Source organism: Blennius ocellaris (assembly GCF_963422515.1).
Source record: "Blennius ocellaris genome assembly, chromosome: 17".
In the NCBI taxonomy this organism is placed as follows: Eukaryota; Metazoa; Chordata; class Actinopteri; order Blenniiformes; family Blenniidae; genus Blennius; species Blennius ocellaris.
Window position 1 is genome coordinate 5993680 of NC_137666.1, and position 21087 is coordinate 6014766.

The 21087-nt window shown below is 38.9% G+C and overlaps 1 protein-coding gene across 1 annotated transcript in view; it reads left to right on the plus strand.

Annotated features, from left to right (window-relative positions):
• Window positions 1-21087, plus strand: part of lrfn5a (leucine rich repeat and fibronectin type III domain containing 5a) — a gene marked incomplete at its 3' end in the record, with an annotated part of 102004 nt that overhangs the window by 25239 nt on the left and 55678 nt on the right. The window contains exons 2-3 of the mRNA XM_080513492.1: window positions 479-534; window positions 5721-5771. The remainder of the gene's footprint in view (window positions 1-478; window positions 535-5720; window positions 5772-21087) is intronic.

Consider the following 21087-nt stretch of genomic DNA (forward strand, 5'->3'; position numbering starts at 1 on the left):
TGCAACTATAGCACTTTACCACGCAAGTGAAGGTGATATCTCGGCTGCAAACAGGCCTGTGATGGAGACAGATGAAAAGTTACTGAGTCCTATATAGCAAGGGATTTTATTTCAAAATGTTCAATTGTGCTTCTGTAGCCACTGTCAGGAAAAAGACGAAAGATTAAAAAAAGAGGAGTGAGATTAGAGAGGAGTATAGGATAAACAATCACATGGAAACCTTTGAAATCTCATTCTTTTCCCATAGCAGGGAAAAGAACGCAAGGCAGAGCCATAGGGAGAGAATCAAAATACCAGAGTGATTGCAGAGTCAGATTGAATTTCATCATTTATTCAATAGTCCAGGAGAGATATGAAGCAAGAGTATAAGGATTGTGGGGGGGGGGGGGAGGGGACTAAGAGGCTTTAAAAGACCCTGTAAGAAGTTTAATATCAGGTTTCCTAATCTTCTTTCTCCGTTTCTTCCCCCAACCATCAGCTCCACAGCTGGCAGACAGTGACTGGGGAGGGCGGGCTCCACAGGACTACAATGAGGTAATTATTTATGTTGAGCAGGCTTTGCAAGCAGCGATGCAGGATGAGGAAATGTCAAGGGAGGAAGAATCAGCTTGGTTTCAGCTCAGAAAGCCAACAAGGTTTCTGCATAGAGAGTATGCGCTTTGCAAGTGAGTTTTCAGTGCAGCTCCTGTTTGTGGCCTGATAAACGGACACAAACAGCCATTTGCAACGTATTACATCCAGGCACAGGCAACATTATTAGAGGGATCCTACTACTTTTGATTGCAGAAACAGAAAAGTCAAGTTGAAAACCCAAAACCCAAATTAGATGTAATCCAATGATTAACACACAATATTGAACTTTTTGCTGAATGAAAGTAATGACGTATATACAATAGAAGACTCTCTGATGGTAGATAGTGTTTTATTAGTCGTAAGTCATGAGAAACTAGTCATGAGAAACTAACCTATAGTATTTGAGAGTTGTATTGTAACTGCAGCAAAGTGCATATCTTTGTTGAATATAGTACACATCTGTTGCTCAGTTAGTAGAGGGGCTCATCTTCCAAGCCTAAAGTTGGTAGTTTGATACTCATCTTTCCTATACAGTTGTTGAAGTTTCCTTTGGTAGGACACTGAGCCCCGACTTCTCTGGAATGTGTGGAAGCATAATGCATGTTGAAGGTGCAGGGTGAAGTCAATTTACTACAAAGATTACATTAACCTTCTAATGAAAAAGTAGAAATCTGTGTTCCCGTTAAAATACAGAAAGATACGAGGTCTTCAAGTTTGATGCTCTTTGTACTTTTCCTTTTTAATGGGTTCCGGGTGAAGGACAAATATAGGTTGTGAAATTGTGAAAGTCTGCTCTGAGGCCTACAAGTAGACCTGTGGTCCTCTTGGGAAAATCAGGTGACCCAGAAAGTGTGAAGGAATGAGAATGTGTGGGACCCAGTGAATTTATGATGAAGCGCCGAGGTTTCAGTTATAATATCATTGCAACTTAAAATATGAATACAAATGTATTAATATATTAATACAAAGTGTCAATTTGATGGAGGGGAAATGATGGGCATGTGTATCTCTTCTTCCATCCATCCATCCATCCATCCATCCATCCATCCATCCATCCATCCATCCATTATTTCATCAACACACAACTTGAGAACTGGGTGCAAGGTAAAAACAGAAATTAAGAAAAAAATAATTCTGAAATGCTTGTATAATACCATGAATAGTACAACATATACATTTTAAACAAGAATTATCTGAGAAACTCATATTGAGAAATGCATTTTTAACACCCAAAAGCCGCCATCAATAAAGCAAAGTCTAGCAGGCAATGAAATGTATTGCAAGTCAGACTATTGGTTTAGAATAACTGAAGTAGGTTTACATATATTGAAATTATTAATTGTGGATGTTTTGCTTGGACCGTTGGGAAAATAACTTTAATCACTCTGAGAGAGGATTCATGAGAAAAATATACACAAAATAGAATAAAATATACAGATGATCATTTCTGTCTTTTTGCCACGGAGTGTTGATGGAGTAGTAGTGAGAAGGCAGGCCTGTTCTGAAACCGACTATCATGATTTTTACAGTCTCCATAATGAACTGATGGATTTACTGCATACTCAGAAGGCAATAAAGGGTGTCCTTGCATTCCTCAAATTAAATTAACAGAACTCATAGTGTTAGGATAGAAGTCAGGGTTTCTATGTTATTTTTCTGATCCATTGAAAAATTTGATTTTCTGGTGAAATCTCAAGTTAACCGGATATTTGAATCCCACTGTCACTGGGTGGTTATTGTGGCTTCTTGAGCAACGCTACGCAGATCTTACAGATCAGAGAAACATATGCTCCCAATGCTGACATCTTTTTTCAAATTATTATAGTTCTTCGAGTACTATAAAAATCAAACAGCCTTGAACAGAATATCGGCTTTACATCACATATGTTGGGATGTTTGATTTTGAGAGTCTACTTGACATTATTTTTAGACAGACAGACAGACATGAGATTGGATAAAGTGGTGCTGATTTGCCATAATGTGGCTATCTGCTTTAGCTGGAACCCAGGGTGTCACTGCAGAGGTCTTGACTGAATAATGTGACGGCGCTCCTCATTTGTCTCCAAACCTGCAGGGAGTCGAGCTACTTGTTATCCGTCCGCAGCTGTTCCGTTAGAAATGACAAGAGTCCATGACTAGCAGAGCGAAGACACCTGGTCAGGAACGGACGCCACAAGCACACGCACACCCCCCACACACGCTGGGGTCAGTCTGCCAGATGTTGTCCAGACAGGGTAATTGAAAGGAGGACTGCAGGGACAAAAGGAAGTGAACAACACGGCAGGAAACTGGGCAGAAGAAAGTGAGAAAAAGGTGAAGAGGATAGTGCTTGTTAGGCTCCTGAGGGAGGAGGGAGGGAGCAGGTAACTCAAGAAAGTTGTATGAGGAAAGTGCGAAAAGATATATAAAAAAAAAAAAAAAAAGAGTTACTGAGAAGAGGAAAATGGTGAAGGCATTGGGTTGAGGTGGGTGGAAAGATGGATTTCAGAGGAGAAGGGTTATATTGCAAGGGTTGCAATATAAAAAGCGACAATGTACATTACTCAATAAGAGAGGGAAAGGACAAACTAAGGTGCAGAGGAAGGCTGCACAATGGGAGGAGCAGCAAAATGAGGTCCTGTTTGATCATATGTGTGTAAAACTTTTATGTGGCTTCAGTGAAAGAGTGATTGTGACACTGCATTCCAAAATTCCTATCACATCATTACAAAATGAAAACTGGAATACACATAAAATAGAAAATTAGAAAGGCAGCCAGCCAAAATCTTAACTGATTACTGAGCTTATGAGCCTTTGCAATTAGACAACACTCTTTTAACCTTCTCTTGTAGCACTCATCTCCCTTATTTTCTCTCAACACTTTCCCTCCTGGCTCCTCAGTAGTCAACACTAAAGCATCATATTTGTCTCAATTCAGAAGACATTAAGCCTCGCCCCACACACACACACACACACACACACACACACACACACACACACACACACACACACACACACACACACACACACACACACACACACACACACACACACACACACACACACACACACACACACACACACACACAAGCACGCACACAATTGCATTGGTTTGACCATCTAAATGCTATTTGTACAGCTCAATTCAGCTCACAGTGGGCAAGCTGGGAGCAGCCTCACAGCCAATTCACTAAATGCCCCTGCTGTGTGCAAGTGTTTGACTGTTTGCTAATGGGAATATGGCTGTGGGTTACCTTTGCCAGCAAGCCTCTTCATTTGAGGTGTAATGATGTCAATGGCAGAACGGAGAGCTCAGCCGTGTTCCAGTCGTTTTACTCTTACTTGCTTTTCTTGGTGGGAGTGACGGAGCATCAAACACACCAGAGGCAAAAGAGCGTGACAGGCAGTTCTGCTTTTCATTCATACATGTAAATACAAGCACATGGCAGTTTTGTCATCTCCTTTGTGAGAATAAATTATTAAATTTGATGCCGCCTGATAATTTCATTATGATTTGGGGGGGATGTGATAGAGAGCAACAAATGGCCTTCCTGCTATTCCCAATGCTTTACTCTGAATTCATTAGCTCTTGAGTGACACACACACATACACAGACACACACATGCATTTGATAGTGCACAGTCTTCTTGGCACTGAGCCCTGCCACTGTGTTCCTTGACAAATCAGGATCCCACATAACACATGCATGCACACAAGCACACACACAAGCGCACACACAGGGGAAAAGACATGAGTGAGGAGGCATAATTGAGATGTTTCAGCATGAGACAAGGTGCTCACTGGCATGCATGCAAATTCAGGGGGAAAAAAAACTAAAACACACACACACACACCTGTCACTGTTGCATCAGGGGCTTTTAGCGCTTCTTTGCTGACCAACTGGTCTTACTAGAAGCCGTGAAAAGAAACAAGAAAGGGCAAAGTGAATCCACAGGAAGATGTTGGTCAAAGATTTGCAGGCTGCTGCAGAATATGGTTGCGACGGCCTCCTTCCGGCACTCTTATAGAAGTGAGTTTGATGTTGATCAAATGTGATCAAATGCAAAGTCAGTTCTAAGTCTGTTGATCAAACCTGGAGCCTTCATAATGCCCTCACAGATCATGTTTTTGAGTGGAATAGCTGTCACAAAACTAAGCAGACAAGAGACATAAATGAATGTCTCAGGACACATGAATGTAGTCTATTGATAACAAACACAGGACTGAGGGTTCAACACATGACTGGAAAGAAAAACTCACAGCTGGGGTTTTAAAACAAAGTCTGTGACAAATGAGACAAAACTGGACAAGGAATTGCAGACAAGAGAAGGATGACTCAAAGGACGTGACTTACAAGGACACAAGATGAAGCAACACAAATAACTGGTGGCACCCAGACTGAAGCCGTCAGGTTACAGACAGAGCATATGTGAGACTGTCAATGAGAAATAGGTGAGGCACATTAGGAGAGGGGTGGATGTATGGAGGTGCACATAGGGACAAAGCAGATAGAGATCTGGAGGAAGAGAAAGGCCCGTAAAATGAAAAATTAATCTCGTTGTGAAACATGGCGATATAAAACAATTCCAACACTAGGATTCAGGACCAGCTAAACTGTAAAGAGCATAGATGAACACTCATCATTTCCACCTGTGTCATTCAGAAATCATATAACAGGACATGTCATCCCACTGGAATGGCCTAATATCAGACCTGCTTTGCATATATGTCCCTGTGCTTGTTTCATGTAACGTACAGTGTTGCTGTTGAGTGCTTGACACTGAAATGTTTGTCAGACAACATAGTATTGGTGCCCAAAGTCAGCTACTTTTTTATGCAGACAATGCACTATTGTGAATCTTAATTTAATGAAATAGTTGTTCCATAACTATGGTTCTAAAATAAACAACTCAAGAATTTATGCATAACAGGCAATTTACTGGAACTTCGACAGTTTGTAAGGGTTCTTCTATTCATAATAATCCACAACTGAGAACCTAAAAACAAACATTCATAATTGATCTAATTTATTGAACTTGTTCAACACAATGCAAATGGAGGACAATATTGATGTGCCTTGTGACTCACAGTAGCATGAGCAACGTTTGTGTTAAAGATTGTAAAAATAACAGATGTTGGGTTTTATTTTCTTCTTTTTTTAATTACAGATACAGCCTCGTCCCCAGTTGGGTGCCTCCAGGATGGATGTTACCTCTGCTGTAAGTATTCTTCTTTATTCTTTTAGATGATGATACAATCATATTGATATATGGATTGTCAGTCCCAGTGACTGCCATTACTGCATCGGACAATCATGGAATGTGGTGGACTGTGGCCACACTTTGTATTGATTATTCTAAGATTGGCTCTGAAATAAAGAAAGTTTCATATATCCTGTACAATCATTGAGCCTTTGGCCTTGTTTCCTTAACACAGCACTATCCCCACGGATTGTTTTGTGTTTGTGAAGTTAGCAGACAAAAAATCAAGTTATTGAATCACGTTTTCTTCAAAGTATAACCATCGTTTTGAGGCATTTTCTTTTCCCATGTTTGATCACAATTCAGCAGACTGTGCAAACAATTTTACCTCAAAGGTTTGAGCAGTGCAATTGGTTCACACCTCAGTGCATTTTCTGACACCACAATCACACTTTACAATATTTTTGCTGGAGCTGCTCTTCAGGGTGGTCGGCTCTGTTTTTGTCCACAACAGAGTAGCGTGTTCACAAGTATCCTGTCACACTGTACTTGATCCCAAAACTCAGTGTTGTTGACCGAAGAGAGGCCAGTGTGAAAAGTTTCTTTGGGATTTGTCAGGAGAAAGATGTGAAGATGTGAAGCTGTGAATATGACACTCACCTGATACCTTTAGTATTGATACTGTGAGAAATGTGTAACTATAATTTATTAGCATTTATTAGCATTAGTGACTGTTCCAGAAATTTAAAAGAAACTTTCTGAGGTCTTCTGAGTTAAGACCTAAAGAATCATGTATCAGAGGAAGCAGACTAAAAGGATTATTTTTAATCCTGCTGATTGTCCAAGGGTTTTGGTTAGTTGTGATATTTTTCCCCATTAAAATTGTGCCTTTAAAGAAGCTTTCGGCTTTTGTTTTTAGGATGACGAAGCTAAACCACATTAAATACCTGCCTATAATCAAAACGTACTAAAAAATTGGAGCTACGTCAAATGAATTTTCCATTCAGACATGCTGGGCTTTTCAGAAATGATTATGTTGCACAGGAGTTGTCCTGCTGCAGCAATTCTCCTTGGCTGCAGCTGTGTTATAATAGGGTCTATGGGTGAACAAAATCAGATTCTCTCATGCTAGAATTTATTGAGGAAGCACAATTGTGACAAGGTGCCACTGGAGAGATGGTAAAATGTTTCTGCCAATTTGATGTGAGACACGGTGTCGGAAAACAAGATGAAGCCAAGGATTGCTCATTTTAACTCCCGCTCACATTTTTCTCATTATCACACCGATTCTTTTTCAATTCTGCACAATGATCCATTTTGGGCTTCTGTGTGATTACATTCCATCTGATATGGAATGCTGAATCACAGAAAGTCTTCAAGTGTACTGACTCACGGCCCTCTGGATTGGTACAATTTGCATGTGTTAGAGCTGCATGTAAAAAAAGGATGCATGAAAACAGTGGGGAGTTGGAAAAGTAGGAGGTCATGGATAATAGTGGACTAATGATTTGTTGGTCACTTATGTTCACAATGATAGTTTGCTGGGTACGACAACTCTCACCAAACGCCACAAACAATGACATCAAAGTCAAATTCAGCCTTTGGCAATATGTTTTGTTGAGGGTTGTCATTCATGAGATTTTTTTTTACAATATAGAGGATTAGAAAAGCAAACAAAGGCCATTGGTTGACTTGATGTGTTGAAATGTTATGAGCAAAAGTAAGTACAATAATCTTTCGACTATTTATTTCTTTAGTATAAAACTAATATATACTTGCAAGGTTTGAAAAAAGCGTTCTGATATTGTCTTTTAAGTGTTCACATTTTCAGGGTGGAATATCTCATTTATCAGCAGCCTCTCTTGTAATGTGCCCTTTAAAAATGTAAATCTGAATAAAACATGTATTGTATATACCACATGTTTTATCATGCCTAGTTAATCGATAAGCACTGGTGCAAAGTGAATAAAAAAAGTATTAATTAATTCTCAGGGTGTACTTTCATTTATAAATGAAAGCACATTGATTGAAGCTTCACTGAGCAAACAGATAAGTTATAATGGTGCACGCTCAGTTGTTTACACTGAAGTAATTGTGGAGTGATTATTAAATAACATTATGCTGCGGCTGCTTTTTGCACAGGGGTATAAATTGAGCTTAAACTATGACTTTATGTTAGCTCCACTGGCTCTGTAGATGCTGTATGATGAGGAGCTTGTGCACGTGACTATAGGCTTCATGCAAAGCAAGGAGTTCTAGCACAATCTAGTAATTAGATGTACAGCATAATGCTCATGCACTGAGCTCCCAATTAAGAAAGAGTTCACTTCATTTATTATTCCCACAAAATGTATGATACATTGTGAGTGTATTGTGTGTGGGTGGGGGTGGGGGTGGGGGGGGGGGGTCTAGTGCTCATGTATCATATTAGAGCTGACATTTAATGTACTGCTCCGATTAATCACAGTTATGCATATAAGGACATAGAAAAACAACACACACGCGTGCGCACAAGCAATTCAAGGTTACAGTCCAGACATCTTTACCTTGCAGTACATCAGAAGGTGACGTTGTTTTGGCCGAGCAGGAGAGTCATGTTTGCAGCTGGCATTATGTCGGCGTGAGCACAAATCTGTACGATAGGCAAAAGAAAATATTCACATGGGGCTCAAATAAATGGGTGAAAGCACATTAAGTTTTATCAGTTATGTGCTTCTACTTGTTAGTGGTAGGAGACAGGCTGATTAGACAATGACTGGAGTGTGGAAGCCTGATAGATGGGTGGGAAGGTCAGTAGAGCAGTAGCTGTAATATATAACTGAAAAGAGTCACACTGAATACTTGAAGCTGGGCAGACACGGGCAGGAAAACTGACAAGTTTTTAGTGACGAGAATCCATGACCTACTTTAAAGAGAAAGTACTACGTACGATTTCAACTGCGTCGTGAAGACAGGGCGGCAGCTTTCATTGAAGATACTTTGAAAAATCCAACATGGAGAAAGCAAAGATAGCTGGACACCAAACAGTGATTTTAAAAATTGATGATCTAAATAACTGCTCTTCTGGAGGTCGTCACAAAGGCAGAGACTGAGACTGGGATATAACAATACTGAGAGAACTAACATTCAGTTTTTATCTCTGAATACAAGGTCTTTCTTTTTCAACCAGGCTTTCAGCTGACTGTCACACTTTACAAAAGAAACATTTTTAATGCAGGCCGTTGTAATTTGATTCTCTCTCAAGTGTACGCTTTGCCTTTGCCTTGGTTGTCAAAAGAAATGGGCACTGTTTAATACCAGTGTAGCGCTATTTAGGCACACTCCATAATTGGGGCATGGAGGAGGCAGCGTCATGCCTGTACTTCCTCTCGGAAGCTCTTACCTTTCATCTGGTCAGCATTAAATTGCATATAAATAGCGGGCAGAGATGTGTGTGCACAAAACTTGCTTGAGAGCTCAGTAATCTGGAAAGGTGACATGCTACCTTTATCTTACGACACTGACCCGACGTGAATGGCTGTGATAATGCCAAGGTCGGTCTCCGGACAAGTCTCGGCTCGTCCTCGAGTGGCCTAGATCAGGCTCATGTGCAAATCCCACGGATAAAGTGAGGAGAGACCTGAGGTTGGCAGGTCACAGACAGTTAAACAAGTTGGATTCTACTTTCACAGTTGTTTTCTATGAACAAGGATTCATCATCACACTCTTATGATGTATGCGCCTGGAAAATGTGTTATTCACACATTTTGGGCTTTTTTTTTCTATTCTGACAAATCAAACTATCTGCTGCGAAGAAGCACATCACAAAACAGTAGATATATGTCAGTGCTGCTATAATCATTATCAATTTAGGATATAACCATGTACGCCCATGCCACGGTATTGTGGTCATGATTTGTGTCTCAGAGCTCGAGGGACTTTTCTGTGTGCAGTTTGCGTATTCTCTCAAATGAGGGCAACCATAATGACTTTTTTTTTTTACTTCAGGTTCACTACTTATATAAAATTGACTCTCCGGATTCATTTGTACATAGGTACAAAACAATTACCAATGCTTTCAAAGTGAAAGCTTTCTTGGATCAGTCATTATAAAGTTGCCTTGAAAGCCTCAACAGTTTCATGTCCAGTTCCAATCAATGTTGACTACTTAGAAACACATTTGGCTGATGGTTTTCTTCTGTATCACAAACCATATACTCACTTGCCTTTTTTTAGTTGTTATGCATGTTATGTGAAGGGGCTTTTTTATTGGGGGGGGGGGGGGGGGGGGGTGTTTTTCCCCATGAGCTCGTGCTAGGCTTGTGTATGACTTGAGTGTTTTGGTTGATAGCTACTTCAAACGTGAAAGATTGTAAATCATTTAGTTTTGATCAAAGTCAATTTTTTGTTAAGCCAGTTTACAACAGTGAGAGTGAAGTACATGTATCTTTTCCCTTCCCTAGGCCAGTCACAGCTCACTTTTTTTTTTTTAACTTGGTTTAGTTTTATTTTGAGAAATTCAGAAGTTAATCTTTGATCTTAAGCTGTTTCTACTGATGTGTTACTGTGAATTGACTTCATTTGTTGTACTCCAGGCCGTTTTCTGACCTGTTATCCAGTATAGGAAATTCTAGGATGGCCTCCAGCTCTATCCGTGATCCGGAGTCAAAATAAACTGGTGTTAAAAATGGATATAAAAAAAAAAAATCTATCCGCATATTTATCCAGTTTCCACACTGTGCCAGGTCTAATATTTCTGGAAGAACTTTTACTCGCTCCATCTTCTTGGCTTTCTTCCAAATTTTAACCTCCTGAACACACAAACACTGACTCGTAACATATCATCCCACATATTTTCACCCGAAAAGACCCATCGTCATGTGTTTGTCTTCCGTTATTTGACCCTGTAGTGTGTGACTATGAACTGCCTGCTCACTTTCTTCTTTCTGCACCCATGCTTGGTGAGTGTTCGCAGAAATTACTTTCCACTAGTTTCCCAAAAGAAAATGCTGAGATGTCTGCTTAATTGGTCTAACTTCAGCTGATGGTAAGAGTGTTGCATTTCCGACTGTAATATTACAGATGACTTTGGATAAACAAACTATACGTGGAGGTAATTGGTAAAAGAAAATAAACACCGTGGCCAGCAGTAAAGGTTTCTCGTGGAGTACCTTTTCAACAGAGCTGCCATCACTGTTGCCCTCACATGCTTTCAGTGTCCACCTCAATGACAGAGCGCGAGCGAGGGAGCGTCAGCAGGCAGCAAAGTCGAGCGAGTGTAATGTCATCTCAGAAAATGAGAAAGGTAAAGGCTGTGACCTACGTACAGCTCTCCGTGCCTGACACAATGACTGTTAACAATGGAATTACATCTCTGTCTGGCAAACAGCCCGGTCTTGCCTAACCCAATATAACACAAGCAGTTTGTTCAAAGTTACGCTTTACAAGAGGAAGACGTCATAGGGAGAAGAAGTTCAAACAAATGGGATTTTTATAACATATGTTATTTATGCGTTATGTCTATATTTTCCAAAGATGAGCTTGAATATTTACTTCTTTTTTCTTTTTTTTTTTTTTAACCTGTGACACATGATTTTGATGTTCTTTACTGAGCTGGCTTCCTCTGTCTACTACTATGTTTTGCTCGTTAACTTTGCCTTTGTCCCACTCGCAGATCTTGCCCAGATGCAAGGATCCGCAAAGCACGCTAGTTTTTTCTTCTTCCCTTAAATAATGCAATGAAGCAGATTAGATCCTTGTGGTGAAGGCTGGTAGATTAGCAGACGATCACAATGCTGCAGTGGCTACAGTGATTGCGTTATCATGTGTAGTAAAACTAAGTTTGAATATTCAGCGACTACTTTCTGGTTCTTGACCTTCTAAGGCACTTCCTGTTAATTTCTGTATGTCTTTATTGTATAATTATTGTTGCTAACTCACTTTGCTGAGATGATCCATGTTGGAATCTGAGGAGGAGTGCTCATTTTATATAGACTTTGAGAGCCGTTTTCAGTAGTTGGATTATATAGAATCAAAGCAGTTTGGTCAAATCAAAATGTGTGTTTTGTGACAAGTTCAGTTTAGGGTTTGCTTCATTAGACTCATTCAAAATAATGATGTTTTCATGTTTCTAAAAAACAAAACAAAAAACTGTCATCTCAACTTGTCATAGTAAATTTATATGAATATATAGAAATGTATATAAAAAGTAAGAAATGTATATCAAGACATCCAGATGTCAAGGATGGATTTAGTTTCATCCCCAGGCTTTCTTTTTGAATGTGTTATTTTGCTACAGTTTGTTGAATTACTATTTATAATGACCTTGCTTATGTCGATGATGTAGTTTCAGATCAAGAAGTCACAACCTTTTTGTTTTAGTTTAAATATTATAGTGTTGGCCTGTGGACTGCATACAATGTAGGGGGAAAAAAACCCTAAAAGAAAAATGCACAACTCATCAACCATTGAGCTATGCATGTGACAAAAAAAACATCTACTGTAATACCTGTTGTTGTAATTGTGTAGAGCTTTAATAATTTCAGACAAAAAGAATGTCAGAGAATGCCACAAATATCAGCTTTTTTGAAAGATCTCAACCTTCATTCAGCACAATGGAAAGAACTCATGTGCTGTGCGGGAAATGCACATGCAGTCCTGTAAAAGAACTGCACTTGTGTTGTGTATTATTTGCATGCCTCAAGAGGAATAAAGCAGGTGCATACTGTTCTGTACTGTATATACAAGGCTTGATTGTATGCGTGCACCGGTGGTTTTAGTAAAGGACAGGTCGTGGTATTAGTCAGAGAGAGGGTCAATAACATCAAGGCAAACAGATGGTGGGTGTTCCCATCTTGACATTATGCAACAGACATATAGGTTGTGTGGGATTGTATTATGCAATATTAGGACAAAGATTAAAGTGTAATCTGTTAGAGAACGTGTGCATGTGTGCCATATAGAGGTTTATGGAAGACATGATGCATTTTAAAGTGGTTCACAGACAACAGAATAACATGTCGGATCAAAAGCTAATTTCGAAAGCTGCCATTTACCAGACAATAAGTAGACAAATACCTTGCATGTTGGTTCATTGCGATACTTTTATGCAACCGAGCGAACAGCCCCGAGACACAGTTTAAAAGACTCCTGATAGTAAGTTGACCCTTGCACGTAGACATCTTTTTCCACCACATGTTATGTGTTATATTCAAAGGACACATACACGCTGTTTAAACACTGATCATGTTATAGCATTTACATAATGCATCTGTGATTTCAGCAGTTTTGTGCTTTTACCCAGACATGCCTCACATGCATTAAACATGCATATGAGGAAAAATTATAAACCCTACATTTACTCTCTACTCATGGGTGTATGCGTTTGGCAGTTTGTGGATGGCCCCAGTGTTGAATTGTATTTGTGGTTATATGTTACGTATAAATAGAGTTGCTGTGTGCACCTCAAAGCGCGGGGCACGGTACTAACGCTGCCGGTTCAGTGGGTTCAGCTCCACTGGGGCCTGCCACACTGAAATTATGTACAGTACCCAGTGAACCTCAAGAGGCTTTGGACTAAAAAGAAGAAAAAAAAAAACTGGCTACTGTGTCATACAGTAAGTGGAACTGTTTTTTACATCACCATATATGAAATAAACATAAATCTGAGTGGTCACTGGGATGTAATGAGTCACTTTTATGCATTTGTTTTCCTCTTTTCAGTCTTTTCACAGAGCGTCACTGACTCAGAATTAACTTATAGCCATACTGTTCCCCATCCTCCCCCACTTTTTTTTTTTTTTTTTACCCTTGGCCTGAAGAGAACATGGCATAACTAACCAGATGAGTTACATATGGATGGTAATTAGTTCAGAGGCTGTCTGCTTAGGCTGAACGGACCGCTGATTTCACACCATACAGGAATGGTTCCCCCCCCCCACCCCCCGAAGCCTCTGCCGATCACCTCTGAGAAGAGGCTGCACACCCACACTGATGCTGATAAAATGAGAAAACTGTAGTTGATTGTATTTTATTTTTTACGAGCATTAAAATTGATGTTGTGTTCGGAGAAGTAGTCAGAAACATTCACTGCCAATGAGACTTTCTTTATTGGAAATGTCAGGAATGGATTTCTGCCTTTGTAGTTGAGCAATTTCCAAATGTTCAGGTGTGTTTTTTCTAAACAATGCACAATAACTCACAGGTCTGGTTGGCTTCTTGTAAATTAAGGTATCTTTTTGAGACGAAAGTAATGAGTCGATATGAGAGAAATGGTGCGCTCAGTTGTTGGATCACATCAGCAATCAAAAACACATTATTGGTGAGAAATCACTGCATGTGGGCTCTTGATGGTTTGTTTGTGTACACATTCCCAGTGCTGGAACACAAATCACCGCTTTTGGTTAAATAAAAGTCGTCATGCCACAAATAAAAGTCGAAAGGTTTCTCAATTTAACACCGCTACCTACTACTCTGAGCAGGGCAACGGTATTATTTCTCCTTTCCTTGACTCCAGCTTTAAAAAAAAAAAAAAAATTACTAAACAAAAACCAGAAAAAGAGAGTTACGTTTAAGATCTGTCACCAGGAAGGTATGGGGAGAAATTGCAAATATATCAGATTAGGATTTTTTAGAAGCTTATGATGTGACCGAATTTAAAACAGAAAAATATTCAAATACATATTGGAAAGAAGGATAACAGGCATCTCAGATATTGTGAAATAACTAGTAAATATATGTTCAACGTTCAATTTCACTGAGTTGAAGATGTCAGAAATATGTCAGAGTTACAATAGTATGTCTTTTATTTTTATTTAGATATTTACTTATTCTTGAAATCAATTAAGTGAGAGAGATGTGAATTTATCAGTACACTGGGTTCATTTGAAGCACATTGGTAATGAACATACATGTAGTCGTTTGCCATTTGAAAGTGGTACTTTTGTCGTGTATCCCGACTTGCACACGTGTGGGCGGTCTCATCTTCTCAGAATATGCTTTTTCTGGCTTTTTTAAGTTCATCTTTGTCAAGTCGTTATCTGATGTGCGAGTCTTTCATAAGCTCAGCTCTTGCTTCTGGAAAATGTTCTGTTTCTACCATTGCCAATTTATGCTTTTGCAACAAAGTTCCCAGGGTGTCCCGTCCTTGCTGCTGGGCTGCAATGTGAAAAACATGAAGACATGTGTTTTATATCTTTAAACTGTACTATTCTCCTATTCAATAAAAACTCTGCAGACATTTTTATAATTTGCAATCTAATATTCTATCATCTGTTATGAGCAGTATCGAAAGTTCTATAGATGCAATAATCCACTAAATATACAGCAGATGAAAAACATATGTAGCTGACAAGAGAAATCTGTGTAAAAAAAACTAAACAAAACTGGAAAACCAACCCCAAAGCAACTTGTCAGGAACAGCATTACCAGAGTCCAGAGTGCTTATGAGAAAGCTTCACATTCTCATGTTGTAAAAGGATTTGCTAAGCAGAAATACAGAGGCTGTTCTGTGCGTCAAGTGACATAGATTAATTATTTTGCCTTTTGGACAGATGGGATGAAAGTCTACTAGTACTGAAACCATTAAAGCTAATCCTCATAAAACAAACCTCATAGCGTTCGCTGCTTCTTTCCATGTACAGTCATAGAGGAATATTGACACATTTTTGTGGTATTTTATTGTCTAAATATACTGAATTAAACTTTGTAGATTATTCCAACATTTTTCCCATTTTCTTTGTGTTACATGTGTCACGAGAATAAATGAAGAAATCAACCCAGGACAGCCAGTCTCAAGTGGGGAAGAAACCTGGTTTCCCAAAGTGACATATAGAGTACCATTTTATTATGAATGAACTGAATTTACTCTTGTTTTGGAGCTTCTTCTGGCTCTCCGTAAAATTATCTAGGATTCTAACCTCACAATGAAACCTGTCAATGACAACTTGTGCTTGACCTCACTGTCTGTATTACAGAAGGCCTTTGACTTTTCTAATGACTTTCCGAATGGACATTTTAGCAGCTGAAAAGGACCAGAGACCCTTTTGTAAGAAAGATCAATGAACACATTAGGATTGTATTTTTCTTGTGTTTCCTGAGAACGTTACAGCTACCAATCGTGGTCAATTTAAAACAATTGAATCAGGTCAACTAGATTTGATTATATGTCAAAGGAACATTTTTCACCGCTTATTCACATTTATGTAAGTGGATTCATCATCTTAGACCAGGGGTCTGTAACCCGCGGCTCCGGAGCCGCATGCGGCTCTTTCGTCCCTCCACTGTGGCTCCTTGAGCCTCTGTCCCACTGCAGTTCATCCCGGAGTGGGACGTAAGGAGGCAAAGCGCACCCAGAGCGCAGTCCCGCTACAAAGACTGGGGTAAAATGTAGGCGGATCGTGAACGACGCAGCAACGTAAGCGTCATTACGCAACAATAATGGCAGTGGTGGAGCGGCGACAATTCCGGGAGGGTTCGTTGCGGACTTGTTGAAAGTGACGGCAAATTCTAGTGAATTACACAACTAAAGGACATTGAAAGCCACAACACTCACACTCATGGTTCTAAAAAATCCCAGATCTCCCACATATATCTTCCATTTTAATAATGTGTAGCAATAAAGGAGCTGATAGCTGCAATGCATTATGGGAGTTTATGTTTGTCGTGTTTTAAATGTAATTACTGGGGGTTATGTTAGGTTTGTAGTGTTGGTAATAATTGTGTTGTGTTTTTGTTGCTTAGTTCATGTGTTTATTAGTTGTAAGTTGGCAACCAGCAGTGAAGAAGGTTTTGTGTGTCGTGTCCTCCTGGCATGGTCTGCCTGTCGGAGTGTCAAAATAAAAGACTGATGTGCACGTGTGTTGTAAAGTAAAAGCTTTTTCTCTAGCATGCTTCTTTGACATTACTCACCATAATATCATAGTGATATTGTGAGTGACAATGTAGGCATGTGTGCGCACGGGTGTGTTGGACTGTGGCGCATGTGGGTGTGTGTGCGGCTCTCTGGGTGTTGTGTTCAGTGGGAAACGGGACCAACTGGCTCTTTGAGCATTAAAGGGTGCTGACCCCTGTCTTAGACAGACTAGAACACACATAGACATAAGCTCTTTTGGTCCATGGAAGACTTATCATCATTTCATCATCTACAGGACTTTAACATTGTTCTTGATATATAATAGACATGAGCACTGCGAGGTGAAACGAATGACACTGATTTCCGTTATTGTGACACTTATTACTGAGCAGCATATGAAAATTTTGTCGCTAATCTGGTGTGTTAGATGCAGCAAACATGGGCATTCATAAATATTCGAGCAAGTCTGTCACAGTGCAAAGGCTGATTGGTGAATGTCCTTTGTAATGTATCCTAAATTAGAGACTTGTGCAAATTCAAAGTATTTCATGATCATCAAAAAGCCAATAAAAACTTAAATTCCCTGCAGAAGTACTGTGAAAAGATTATATCCAATATGAGGTTAATATAAGCAAATTCAACTCACTTATATGCTTGACGTTTAAATCTCTTTACATCCTCTTACATACTCTTTACAAAGTCAAATTCGTCGTTGTCGAGAAAATACGGCAAAAGTGCTGAGTCATCATTGTGAGCAACTTTTATTTATTGACTTGTCCAAGGACACTTTGACATTTGGACCAGCAGAGACAGTGATTGAACTTATTCGATCATTGAATCGAAGGAGATTTCCGCTTAACTATGAGAGAGACGGAGGTCTTAGCCTCATGAAGTATGCTTTTAGTAAAATCCTTATTTTACTAAAACTCATATTTCACCAGCCAGTCCTACCTAATAGGAGTTCTGGGTTACCCTGTAATTTTATTATGCCCCTGGCTGTCTATATGTAGGTATAATATACTTAATTTTCCATGAACGGAACCATCTAATTTCTTTCCGGGCTCCCTCAGCTCCTTTCTGTTTTTAGCAAAGTAAGACACAATAATCCACACCATACTTGCAGGATTTCAGCTACTGCTTTCCACCAATCTTTGACCATGTTGCACCAACTCATAACCGAGTCCTCTTCGTATGTCCTCAATGGCATAGAACATACTACTTTCTGAGAAGTTGTGGATAGTGTGAGAAATGTGCGGTTTAATGACTCGCGTCTCATAGTGTTTGTCTAAATACGTGATGTCATTTGTCGTTTAAAACCATTTTTTTTTAGATCGTGGCCATGGAGCTTATCTCATTTACGCTGAATACAGCATGCTAACTCATCTGCTCTTCAAAACTTATTTTGCTCTTTGGTCAAAGACGCAAACTTCGCTGGAATACTGACAACCACTGCTGTCCCAGATACACATATTCACAGCAAAACACACTGCAGCAGAATGGAGCCTGGCCTATTTTTGAAAATAATGGAGATGTGTGTGTGTGTGTGTGTGTGTGTGTGTGTGTGTGTGTGTGTGTGTGTGTGTGTGTGTGTGTGTGTGTGTGTGTGTGTGTGTGTGTGTGTGTGTGTGTGTGTGTGTGTGTGTGTGTGTGTGTGTGTGTGTGTGTTCGTTCATAGTTGTCTGATGTCCTTTGAAGTTTTGCGGGCATTTTATGGAAAGATAGATAATTATGCACAAACACACACGTGTGTGTGTGTGTGTGTGTGTGTGTGTGCCTGCGTACGCGAGGTTCCAGACTGGCCACTTTCACAGGGCTGCAGATCAAAGGCATTTGTGCCTCGGTGGTGAACTGTCTTCAACTCTTTCTTTTCTTTCCGTTTCTTTTTTTCTCAAGGTTGGCAGAAATTACTTGAGTTGAAGTCAGTCCTGGAGTTTCATTTTCTTGGAGCCAGAAATGATGCATTAGATCACCTGAAAGGTGCAAAGCTGTATATGCTCAGGTTATTTATATCATTATCATCATGTTTGTTGATAATGTTTGGGGTTTTTTCAGATAACTGTCGACTTTTACCCAAATGCATAAGAGGATGTGTTGCAGCTATAAAGGCTTTCACACTGTCGATATGTGTTTCTTTCCTTTGGCTACACATTCAGCCTCACTTCTTAACTCACACAGCCTGAGCTGTTGGTGCTTCTCCAATTATTTCATCGATTTTCCACAATTAAATGTCAACATAGATTGTCAGCAAGCATGTCTTTCGACTTTTGTCAAACAGAGAACTCAAGAGAGAAAACAATGCGTGCTGAAGGAGAACTTGTAATTAACCCATTTGATGGTTAACCGCTGTACCACCATGAGGCCTTGGATCATAGTGTCACACACAAAAACGTTATACTGCTGCAAAATTATTACATACAGTACTTGTCCCCAAATGAAAATGAAAAGCAAAGTTTATAGTTGCATTTAATTAGGTTATATTCAACATTAATTGTTTTTTTTTTATATCAAAATTCCCTTTTTTACAATGACATATTCAGTAAAGTATAGACAACCACACCAAACTCAAACAAAGCTATTTAATATTGGTCACACATTTTGAAAGGGTCCCGTAATATTTAATCACTTTTTATTAATTATCATTATAAACACTCCTTAAGCTTTTTTTTGTCCATCTTTCAACAGCTCTGTTATTTTCTCATATAGAGACCTTTTCTCACTGTCTCACTCATCTCGTTTAGCTTCTTCCTTCCTCATCTGATATGACCTTCCAAAATGTAACACAATGATTGCTGCAATCACTTGATCATTTGGAGATTCCATAATGTCAAGTTGTTTGTTTGTTTTTTGTTTTTTTGAAATAGTTACTTCTACGTACATTTTTATCAGTTTTGGTTGTTTTGAACCTGCTTAGTAACGTGAAGTGTAACGGAGTAGAGACACCCCTTCAATACAAACACAACCTTGAAGCACTGAACACCATTTAATTCTGCACTCTTCAATCTTTTCCTTAGTATTCCCTTCAAAAGGATGAAGTCACAAAACGTGATGTTATTTCAGATAATAGTTACTGGTCACATGTAATATTCCACTGCAGGTTTGTAGCGCCGCATTACGTAATAACGGTGTAATATGTAATAATGTAATACATTTTCAACTCAATTTGTATTAACACTGCATTTTGGAATAATCTTGTTGTATAATAGTAATTTTTTTTTCAACAAACATTGTTGCATTTTGTAAAAACGTCTTACATATTGCAATAGTTATAACAGAATGTGGCTGCTGTCATTTTTTTCAAAAACATGTAATAATTTGGTGCATTGTGTAATAAATCATCAAAATTGATACCTTAATTAGAAAGTTAATCAGAAAAACAGTAAGTGTCACTTATGTCAGGTACTATATATCAGGTATTATATTATCATCCATGACTACCAAAAATTGCATTTTTGTGCCTGTACAGTCATCCCATCCTATTTCTGATCTCTGTATGTGTTTGCAGTGTTGGTGCTGAGGGATATGTCACTTCTGTGAATGTGGGAAATTTGCCCCACAGCTGCTGCTTCAGCTAATCTGGCTTACTTCTTTTAATTAATTGTCACATTTTTTTGACTGCTGTTTTAACAGATGTGACAGACACCCAAAAAAAAACCCATCCAAAAATATGTTTTATCTGTATGTGTTGGTATTATTTTCCCTGAACAATGTGAATAACGACGAATAATGTTTTATATGATTTTGCAATATAGCATATGTAATCGGTGACCCCATGATTGTAAACAAGTTCGTTGGATAATTTTAATTATAATTGCTTACTACTTCACCTCAGTTAGCTAACATAGTCAGCTTTTTTTTTTGTTATCTTAACTGCCAGTTGTCTTCATAACCCTGTCATGTCCATTAAAAACTGACAACACCAGACAGCAGGATAAGAAAAAGAAAAAAAACCAAAAAATTAAACAGGATTAAGCATAGTTAAGCCGAACATCAAAACGTTCTCACATCTGGAAAAGTAATAGCTTGGCTGAGTGAAATTCCAAATTGCATTGTGGGCAGAATCTAAACAAGTCTCTGTGCGCATGGACAGTTTGTTTCTTACAACTGCAATAACTCTAGAACAGGTCCCTTAATCCCAATTCTCAATATGTCAATGAATAATTATAATGCTATTTTCACAAGTGATTCTTTCTCCATTTATAAGCACAAATTCATCTTGTTTTGCAATGGAAAATCAATCTACAAGAAAAAGTTCAACATTTATGCTTCAGATGCTCAAATAGTTTGTTCTCTCTCTCTCTCTCATCTTTTTGAGGAGAAACCATCTGTTTATTAGGCCTATGAAAATATATTAAGCCTGACATATCGCTGCAATGCAGCTCAATGGACTTAACAGTCTGGAACAAATAACAGTATTATTCAGAGTGGATTACACTTACACATGCCTGGACCACCTGTTTCACAAAATCAAAATGGCATAAATCCCAAATGAAATAAATAAATTCA